The following is an 11610-nucleotide window of genomic DNA, read 5'->3' on the forward strand; positions in this document are numbered from 1 at the left end:
GATGGAAAGAACAAAGGGACAAGAGAAATAAAGGGAAAATGCTAAAACAAATCTCTGTTAGGATTTTTCATCACCTGGAGATATTCATACTAGACTACCAATTGAATATGGAGAGAGAGAAACACATGTTGTGTGCATGTATGAAGATATACACATAAATATTTAACATACACAGTCTGTCCTGGGCTCCTGTAAGTTCCACAACTATAAATTCAACCAACCTCAGAACAAAAATATTAGCAAAACAATTTGCATCTGTATTGAACATGTACAAACATTTTCCCCTAAAAATAACCCCTAAATAATACAGTCTAGCAATTGTGCATGTTACTCTGTCTTAGAAGTAGTCTGAAGTGATTTGAAGTATAGGTCATGTGTGCATAGGTTATCTACAAATCCTATGCCATTCTGTACAAAGGGTTTTACTTCACAATGCTTAGATTTGGGTCTACATAGGATGTAACTCATTCCTGTAGATGCTCAAGTCCCTTGCAGTAAATGATGTAGTGTATGCAATAACCTATATGTTCTTTCCCTGTTGTACAATAATCTTTTTGTACACTATGAAGATGTGTTGCTCTCATTAGTTTAATAAAGAGCTAAATGGCCAATAGATAGGCATGAGGAGGTATAGGCAGGAGAGCCAGACAGAACTCTGGGAAGAAGAAAGGTGGTGTTGCCAGCCAGCCAGAGATGGAGCAAGACATGCAAGAGGACAGGTAAATGGCACTAGTCATATAGCAACATATAGATTGATAAAAATGGGTTAATTTAAGTTGTAAGAACTAGTTAGTAACAAGCCTAAGCTCTCAGTTGAGCTTTTATAATTAACAAGAATTCTCCATGCAGTTGTTTGGGAGCTGGCTGATAGGACAGAAACTTCTGCCTACATTTCCCATGTGCCTTAAACCTTCTCTAGATCATTTCAATTCCAAAGGCCATGATCACATTGTGTGGACAGCTGTCCCATTCTATTGCATAAGGAATAAGAAAACATTTACACGCTCTGAATACAGGTATAGCTTTTTTTCTGAGTAATTTTTATAGTCTGTGTGTGTGTGCATTCATGTGTGTGGTGTATACATGTATGCTCATGTGTGGGTATATTTTGTGTGGAGGCAATGTTAGCTGTCTTCCTCTGTGCTCCCCACTTTGCTTTTTGAGGCAGTCTCTCACTGAACCTGGAGATCACCTGCAGCTAGACTGGTTGGCCAATAAAGCACACGGATCTTCTTATCTTTGCCCTCAGTAGCAGTGAGATTAGAGTCATGCACTGTTGTGACTGGCTTCCCTGTGGTCACCAGGGACTCAAAGTCAAGCCTTCATTCTTGCACAGTGAGCACTTCATTGACTGAGTCATCTCTCTGGCCATTTTCTGAATATCTTCAGTTGGTACTTAGTTGAATGCACTGCTGGGAGAGCCAGGAATGCACAGGGAGAGCTAGACAGATGATATAAAACACAGGCTCCTGTGGTAGTTTTCTTTTTCAGAAAGGGTTCTGTTTGTCTCTGTCCCCAGTCAGATCGATGTCTTCAATAAGTCACTTTGTGCCTGCTCCTTCAGCCATGACTTTGCTCTGAAATATGACTGACTTGAAGGCTCCCAGGTTCCTTCCTGCCCTATAGTTCCAGAAGCTCGGGCCTATTGTATGGAGGATGGCGTCTTGATGTATGACTGTAGTGATATTTTGTTGTACCCTAATATATTGTGCCTGAAGATCAGAGGACAGAGTCAGTCACAGAGCTAGCCATAGAGGTCAGGCAGTGGTGGCACACACCTTTCATCCTAGCACTCAGGAGGCAGAGATTCTCTGGATTTCTGTGAGTTCAAGGCCACACATGAGATTGATCCAAGCTAGGCGAGAAACAGAGCCAGGCAGTGGTGGCACACACCTTTAATCCCAGTACTTGGGGGTCACATGCCTTTAATCCCAGCACTTGAGATCTCATGCCTTTGCTACCAGTATTTGGGAAACACATACACCATTAATCCCGGTATTTAGAAGGTTGAGACAGGACGTGATATGGCTGGGAGGAGAAAGGCATAGAAGACGTGAGGAGACAGGAGCTTGAGCCGCCTTCAGCTGAGGACTCAGGACCATTCGGTCAAGAGGATTTGTGGAGTTGGTGAGGTGAGAAGTAGCTGTGGCTTGTTCCTTTGTCTCTCTGGTCTTCAGGCAAGCTTTTATTTCTTAGATTACAAGCAATATATCACCAAAGCTGACCCATCTCAGAAGCCATAGAGGGAGGAATACTATTTACCAGGCTCACAAACCTCTGCTCAGTTTCATACAACTCACTATTCATCTTGAACACATTTACCACAGGATTTAGAGGCGGTTGCAGGTAGACTCGGGGTCAAACCGCCATGCTTCTTTAGTGGCTGTGTGCCCAGGCGCCTGCTGTTGTGATAAACACGGAAGCAGCACTCACAGGAACAGCTGGGCAGCACTCACCAGGGCCCTGCCATCCCCTTAGCACCTTTGTGTATGCCTGCTCCTCCCCCATCTAACTCCACTTGACAGAGGAGGAAACTGGGCAGAAAGTTTTAGCAATTGTCCTGGGGCCACAGGGAATACAGACAGGAACAACTGATAGCATAGAACAGTGTTTTTCTGTTTCCTACAACAAATATGAATTATTATTTTTTTATATCCATTGGTAGAATGGCAGCCCGGAAGCTTGCCCACTGGCAAAGAGGTTCCCTCAAGACCTTTGTTAGTACTGTTCAGCTCCCACAAAAGCAGAGTCACGGGTGTACCCTGACCACTGTCCAACACATTAACTTCTTAAAATTACTTATCCCACCTTTAAGGAGAAGACTTCCTAAGTCATGGGGAGTTCTCCCAAATGTATGACAATTCAAGAATGAAAGATGAAGTTCTGCTTCAGTGTAAATTGCTGACTTGAAACATCTTGAAGGGAAATATATTTGGCCAAGTAGACTATAAATTCCACTTAAAGAAAACAAAGTGGTGTTTTGAAAAATCTAAGACAATTTTGTTAAATTTCTTCAAAATTTAGGATCCAGAGTAGCTTTTTAAAATGACTAGGATCATGTGACACAAAGTAGAAAAAGTTACTCAGGGTGGAAGGGTACCAGGAGAGAGCAGGTAAATGGGGGAGAATGAGCATGCTTGAAAATGCCAGAATAGAACCTAATACTTAGTATGCTTACTGAAAAATATTTCTCATGAGTTCCTATGCGCATCGGTCCTGTTGTGTCTGAAAGATGTTGTTTCCTTGGAGTCATCCTCCACCTCTGCCTCCTCTTCTGCATAGATCCCTGAGCCTTGAGGGGAGGGGGCTAATAAAGACATCCCATTTAGGACTGAGTGCTCCAGTCTCTCATCTTCTGCACATTGTCCAGGTGTGGGTGTTAATTACCATCTACAGTAAGAAGAAGCTTCTCTGATGAGGACGGCGTGATGCCCTGCTCCATGAATATCCCAATATGTCACTGGGTTAACCATTTCATTGCTATGTTCCCTTAGAAGAATAATAGTAGGCTTCCCCTTAGGCCCATGACCTAGCTGGTCTCAGGTTCTTGGCCACTTTAGCAGGGCCATATATGGGTTAAATCTCATGGAGTGGGCATTAAATCTAATCAAAAAGTGGTGGATTACTCCCATAATATGTGTGCTGTTACTGCACCAGTGTATCCTGCAGGCAGGATTTTGTTGTAGGTCACAGGGTATGTAGCTGGGTAAAACTGATGATTAATTTTCTCCTCTGGAAGCGTGCAAAGTACCTTCTAGCACCATGAATGCTAGTTAGTAGGGACGAAGCTTCTATTTGGTCACCAGCTCGATGGTGGTGTCTCTCCAGGCTCAATGACATATGTAAGTTGTGTCTTCAGCAATAGGTTATCAAAAGTAACTAATAGTCTTGTCAATAGAAAATGGTGTTGGCCGGGGCTGTAGGACCAATAACTCAATAAGGTGTAACCCATTCCTGGCTCTGGAGAGGTCTTACATGATGGCATAAGATATCTAGTTGGGGCATTGTCTCCCCAATTATATATGGATTATATGATGGAAAAGAGACCAATAACTTTGGACATAATGCACAGGACCTGCACAGGTTCACACAACACAAAACCCAGCACTGAGAAAGGGAAGTAGACACAAAGTCCACCCCAAACCAAGAAGCTATTTGAAATTGATTCCTATTAGGAAAGAAAAAAAAACAATCAGTTTTCTCCAATGTGGCGTCACTGGGTTCATCAACCACACTCCAGGGCAGGCCCATGCCTAGCAGTAGTTGGTCAACACCAAATGGATTCTATGGACTTTGTGTGTGTGTGTGTGTGTGTGTGTGTGTGTGTGTGTGTGTGTGTGTGTGTGCGCGCGCGTGTGTGCGCATGTGTACATTTCTCATTGGAATTAGCTTGAGTCATGGTTGCTTCTTCAACTATGTGGCACAAGGGGTTAAACTCAGGTCATCAGGTTTGGTTTAAATGCATTTCCCTTTCACATCAGCTTATTTGTTTTCATAGTGACAAAAGATGAGTCCCAAACTTTACAATTCTTCACAAGCTTCTCTCATTTTTTAAAACAGAAAGCTAAGAGTCTCAAACTATCATCAAGGAAAATTTAAATCCAAATTATTTAACTTTTGACAATGATAGAGTGTACCAGTCAGTCAAAATCGCACGCTAGTAAGCCCTCTTGGTAAGAAAGAGCCATCACTGGGTCCCATTACATTTCACAGCTGTGCAGCCTGGAAAACTGCGATCACTAACACTGTGCAGTAACTAACAATGTTGCTCACAATCTGAGAGCACGTGTGCCTGGATGTCATACATACTAAGGGATAGAGCCATGTTTTTACCAACTTTCCTTTTAATTAATACCACAATGGCAAGTGTGGTGAAAACAGCAATAACATTTGCCAACCTGCTGACATGTCCATGGACTTCTAATTAACAAGAGTACATAGATATTTAACCACACAGCCACACCAATGTATAAGCAACTGATAAATTCTGAAGTGTTAGAAATATAACAAAGTTACAGTTTACTTTCTTCTTCTACTCATATATTTCTTATATTCATGTATTTCAATTATTTGTTTAGTAGACCATTTACATTCTGGATTTAAATATGGCTAAGCATAGCGTGAAGTGCAGATGCATGTCAATAAAACAGCCATTATACTCATCTCTGTTTTATTTTAACCTAATCTAAATTTAAAGTGTGTGTTTGAATGGCTGTGTTTATACAACATCAACCAGTGTGAGGCTGACATAGTGAAATACAGTTATTTGTTTAATAACTATTTACTGAGTATTGACGAGGTACCTAAGAATGCGGTAACAAAAGAGGTCGTAAGGGCGAATGGGAAAGGAAGGGTAATAAAGTACATGGGGCACAAAAGTAGAAAGGGGCACTGTGTGGAGAAAGGGGGAAACCAGCCAGAGGGCAACAGAGACCAAAGGAGAGGGTGTGTGTGGGGACAAACAGTGACAAAGTATAATGGCATATATGTATGAGATGCCACATTAAATCCATTACTGTGTGCTGTACTAAAGTGACTATGAAAAAAGGAATGTGAATTAATTTTAAAGAATTATCCAATTTTGTACAGAAGTCAAATATCCAACATCATTTCTGGGATAAAAATGAGGGTGTGTGCAAAGAGGAGCCCATTCTCTGTTAGTGTAAGTGTGGACTGGTTCAGATGCTGTGGAGATCAGGATGGAGTTTCTCAAAAGGCTGAAACTTGCACTAGCATCTGACCCAGCTCAACCATTCCTGGGCATCTACATGGACTCTTTATTATGCCACAGAGATACTTGTACATCCACAGCTTTGTTTGCTATGGTATTTTATTGATTCTTTGGGAATTTTATACATGTGTATAATGAATTTTGATCATATTCACCTCCCACTCTTCTGCCCAACTCCTACCAGCTCCTGCTTCCCCAGCCCCTCTCATCTTCATGCCTTCCTCCTCTTTTTAGGTAACATACTGAGTTCAATTTGTGCTGCCCATATACTCATGAATATGGGCCATCTACCGACACAGTCAACCTACCAGAGGCCACACAAAGGAGGCAGAGTCTCCCTTCCCCAGAAGCCATCGATTGTCAATAGTTACTTAGGTAGGTGTAGAAGATCTTGAGCTCCTCTCCTCTCCATACCGAGATGTTGACTGTTTTCATATTCAGACTATTGCTGTACTGTTTAAACGGGGGTCGTTGGCAAGCACAAACTATGAGTCCATAAGGGATCAGCAGAGACTCACCGGAAACCCGCTGGCCACACTGGCCAAGAAAACAGGTGGTGATCTTCACTTCCCCTCCTCCCTCCAATTCCAAGCCCCCAGTCTGATCCCCAGCTTGTAGCAGACCTTCTACTGCAGCCTCTCCTTCCTCTCGGCCCCAATTCCCAGGGGTCTATGCAGCTCCGGGGAAACCTGGTTTTCCTCCCTCCTGATGGACCCTTCTCACTGCGCCTCTAGCCCATCTCCATCCCTAAGTGTCAGATCTATCCAGGGACCCCCATTGGCCACATCTGGCAGGATCTCAGAAGCATTGTCTACCAGGCAAATCTCAGGCACCACTCTCCTAAGAACCAGAGAGGGCAACAGAAACCAAGGAATGGAACACCCAGCCAACAAAGACAAGAAAGGTATCAGCACCTAGAATTACAATCTTCCCGAACACAGATGCCTAGATACCAGCATAAAAAACACAATAACGGTGAAGAAAATATGCCTCCACTAGAGCCCAGCAACTCTACTACGGTAGGGCCTGAGAAATGCAATATAGCTGAAGCACAAGACAAGGACTTCAAATAGCTATAATGAATCAGTTCAAGGTCCTTAAAGAGGCCGGGCGGTGGTGGCCCCCGCTTCTAATCCCAGAACTTGGGAGGCAGAGGCAGGAGGATCTCTGTGAGTTCCAGGCCAGCCTGGTCTCCAAAGCAAGTTCCAGGAAAGGCACAAAGCTACACAGAGAAACCCTGTCTCAAAAAAACAAAACAACAACAACAAAAAAAAAATCCTTAAAGAGGAAATGAATAAATCCATTAATGAAATAAATGAAAACACAAAACTGTGAAATGAAATGAAGAAAAAGTCCAAGACATGAAAGTAGAAGTGGAATTAAAAAGAGAGCCCAAACTGAGGAAAAATTGAAAATGAAAAGTTTAGGAACTTGAATAGGAACCTCAGAATTTAGTTAGATTTCAACAACAAAAATTACAGAAAGCCTACAATCTCATGGAAACTGAATAATGCCCAGCTGAATCACTAATGACTCAAAGAAGAAATAAAGAGAGAAATTAAAGATTTCCTAGAATTCAATGAAAATGAATGTACAACATACCCAAACTTATGGGAAACTATGAAAGCAGTGCTAAGGGGGAAATTCATAGCACTAAATGCCCACATAAAGAAGTTGGAGAAATCTCATACTATCGACTTAACAGCACAACTAAAAGTTCTAGAACAAAAAGAAACAAACTCACCCAGGAGGAATAGATGCCAGGAAATAATCAAATTGAGGGCTGAAATCAATAAAATAGAAACAAAGAACAATACAAAGAATCAATGAAACAAAGAGTTGGTTCTTTGAGAAAATCAACAAGATAGACAAGCTCTTATACAAATTAACCAAAAGGCAGAGAGAGAGAACATTCAAATTAACAAAGTCGAAAATGAAAAGGGAGACATAACAACAGATAATGAGGAAATCCAGAGACTCATCAGGTCATACTTCAAAAACCTGTACTCCACAAAATTGGAAAATCTGAAAGAAATGGACAATTTTCTGGATAGGTACCACACACCAAAGTTAAATCAAGTCCAGATAAACTATTTAAATAGATCAATAACCCCTAAGGAAATAGAAACAGTCATTAAAAGTCTTCAACCAAAAAAGAAGAAGAAGAAGAAAAAAAAAAAAAGCCCAGGACCAGATGGTTTCAGCGCAGAATTCTACCAAATTTTCAAAGAAGAGCTAATACCAATGCTCTTCAAATTATTCCACACAATAGAAACAGAAGTAACATTACCAAATGCTGTGGATATCATTCTTTATAAATAAAACACTGATTGGCCAGTGGCCAGGCAGGAAGTATAGGCAGGACAAGGAGAGAGGAGAATTCTGGGAAGTGGAAAGATGAGTCAGGGAGACACTGCCAGCCGCTGCCATGACAAGCAGCATATGAAGATGCCGGTAAGCCACAAGACACATGGCAAGGTATAGATTTATAGAAATGGATTAATTTAAGATATAAGAACAGTTAGCAAGAAGCCTGCCACAGCCATACAGTTTATAAGCAATATAAGTCTCTGTGTTTACTTGGTTGGGTCTGAGCGACTGTGGGACTGATGGGTGACAGAGATTTGTCCTGACTGTGGGAGTTGATGTTGACATGGCGAGGAGACGGCAGTCTGGAGTGTTCAACAGGGTAGGTACGAGTGAGCAGGTGCTGGAGATATTCCTTCTTTCCAAAGGGGTTAGTGACAAAGTGATTGGTAGTATATCAAGATACCCACGAGCCAAAACATCACAACAGAAGGCCTTTCAAAATGGTGGGAGCTGGGGAGAAAGACTGCAACATCAGACCTTGAATTGTAAATATTTTGCAGCATTCTCCTGAATCCTTTTTTCAGTCTAATAACAACCTAAACTTAGAGAATAATATAAAGCTCCTCTGCTCTGTTGGATTAAATAATGCCTATGCTGACTATTGACCAGTGCTCCTAGAACCTTCTCCAATAGCCTGAATTTGAATAAATAAATGGTTGAATTTTTGCAGGAGACCAGTATATCCTTAGGTCACAAGAATTCCACAGATTTTCTGAGGAAGATAATTTCTAAAAATCCTTCCATCTTAATTCAGAGCACCAAATGGGTGAAAACTAACATGGAATTTCTGCAGTTGACTTTCAACTTAAACAAGGAGAATCTGCTGCCTCTGATATGTGGCCCAGGAGCTGGAATCCTAGATCTTTCCAATTACTATATCAAAAGGAACTACACAAATATCCAAGAGAAACTACTCTCTCTCAGATGAACTGATGAGGAGGTACAGAAGTTTGTCCTAAGCTATCTGAACCTGATCTTCTTGTCAGAGAAAACATTTAATGATAAAATAGACTGCCTTATAGAAGAAAAATCAGCATATCACAAATAATTGAAATTACTAGGGTTTTGGACACAAACATAAATACTTTAAAAAACTTGAATCAAAGAGTTGCCACATGCTGGGTATGTGACTTGAGTTCATCAAACATTGTTCTCCTGTCTTGGAGTCAGAAAAGATATAAAGCTAAGTTGAAAAGATTAAATGGATAGGACGATACTGGAGGAGTCTCAAGGAATCTTGCAGTGTAGTGCTATTCACAGTTTGGATGTTTCAAAAACAAAAGTTTTATTTTTTTAAATAAATATTTAAAAATGTTTAAGATTAAAAAAATTAAAACTTGGAGTAGGTCATAAGAGGGGCCCATTATGTGTGAGGCACAGTAGAGCTGTGTATTATGCTTTCTATGATCAACAGTGTTTCTCATGTTCCAGATGGACTCTGGTTAACTAAATTTCTAGATTTAATACTCAATTAATTATAAAGTGATTAAATTTCTAGATTTAAGCACTGCTTCCAACACTGTTCCCACTGGTAGATTTTCTACATAACAGGCAAAGCATTCTGGGAAAATGATGTCAGAGCATGTCACAGCTCTTCAGAAACCCCAGCAGCTCTCATACCATTGAAAACAGAGTTCTTGGGGACCCGCAAGCCCCAGAGACCTGCTTCTCATCAATCCTCACTGCTTACTTCGCTCACTCTGGTTCACTCCCATCATGCACTGCCAACTGTCCTCACTTTCTTGGACACTCAAGGAAAGCTCCAACCATGGTCTTTCCTACCACTGTCCCTTCTGTCTGCAAAGTCCATAGATACTGAGACACTTGAGGCAGGCAGTGTAAAAATGACAAGAAGATTCATTGCATATCTCCCAGGCTAGCCCAATCATTTCCATCTGCCAACTTTCCTGAAAGGCTTTTCTTTATTATATGTGCCTTATAATGTCTCTTAGTCACTGTTCTCTTGCTGTAAAGAGACACCATGACCAAGGCAACTCTTAGAAAAGAAAGCATTTAATTGGGAGTTTACGTACAGTTTCAGAGGGTTAGTCCATTATCATCAGGTGGGGAGCATGGTGGCACACGGACAAGCATTTGAGCAGTATCTGAGACCCTTACATCCTGGTCCACAGGCAGAGAGAGATGCTGGGCTTAGTGTGGGCTTTTGAAGCCCACCCCTAGTGACACACTCTCTAATAAGATCACACCCACTTCATCAAGGCCACACCTCCTAATCCTTCTCAAATAGTGCCATTCCCTGATGACTAAATATTCAAATACATGAGCCTATGGGGACCATTCTTATTCAAACCACCACAATGACTTCAATTCCACATTCTTCTTTTGTGTTTTTCTCTCTATCATTTCTTGGGTCCTTAATATAGTCTATCTTGTTTGTGTGTAGGTCCCTCTGGGAGAGTATTCTGCTCAGGAAGATTTTTGACTCACTGTTTATTTTTTCCCCTCCTCTTTCTTCAAACAGACTTACAGTGGGTACTCAGGATGTTGGTTGGATGGTAAGTGAAAAGGAAAAAGTAGTCTTACAAAAGAATTGAATATCATAAATAAGAGACCCTGAAGCATTTCAATAACAAAAAATACATCCTAAATCTTTGAAAATTACATGGTTGAGTAACATAATAACAATGACTAAAAGATGAATTATGGACCAATCGTGTGTGGTACAAAACAGAAGGAGAAGGGAACTGAGGCAGAATGTAAACTTGAGAAGCATGTAAGGTAAACTTGGAAGAGCCAAAATATTTTAACAGCCATTTTGAAATAGAGGAACGAAGGGTAAATGAGAAGAAATCATCTAAGATATATTGAGTAATTCAACAATGATGAAGAAAGTTGTATATCTTCTCACTATGCAAGTTCAAACAAGACACACAGCATCATTAGTCATTATGGAAATGCAATCACAGCCGTGACACAGCACTTCCGGTCCACCAGGATGCCTGCCACCGGTAGAACACTCAATACCGTGTCAGAAAGCAGTGTTTGCTAACATGTGGGTGTGTGCTGTAGATGCATGCTGCAATAGTCTAAGAACACACTTAAGAGATGTCAGTGAACTCAAGTATTTAACAAACTACTATTTGATGACTGTTTAAACACGCTGTTTTCTACCATTTCTTGCCACGTAAGTTGAAGGTTTAGTTGTATAGAGCAATATTTCAATAAAAAGGGAGCAAATGCATACATTAGATCTGAGGTGAAACACGTGGCATATGTAACATATGTCCGCTTCAAATGCTGCCTTTGGGGATACAAAGTGGCCCAATCATGTTTTCAAAACGTTTACATTTCATTAAGTGTGAATACAGAGTTACCACATAAGCCAGTGATTTCACTCCTAGAAAGCTGGTAGTGAATGGACTATGTCTTATTAGATGGAAATGGGTCTTTGAGGACCAGGGTAGGATATTAGGATTTAAAAGTAACATGCTGGCCTGTCAGCAGACAAGGAATGAACTTGTGTTGGTTAATGTGCATTGTCAACTTGA

General features: G+C 41.0%; 1 pseudogene; it reads left to right on the forward strand.

Annotated features, from left to right (window-relative positions):
* Window positions 1–6672: 6672 nt before the first annotated feature.
* Window positions 6673–9310, forward strand: LOC114689520 (annotated as a pseudogene).
* The last annotated feature ends 2300 nt before the right edge of the window (window positions 9311–11610 follow it).

Source organism: Peromyscus leucopus, chromosome 5, assembly GCF_004664715.2.
Source record: "Peromyscus leucopus breed LL Stock chromosome 5, UCI_PerLeu_2.1, whole genome shotgun sequence".
Taxonomy (NCBI): domain Eukaryota; kingdom Metazoa; phylum Chordata; class Mammalia; order Rodentia; family Cricetidae; genus Peromyscus; species Peromyscus leucopus.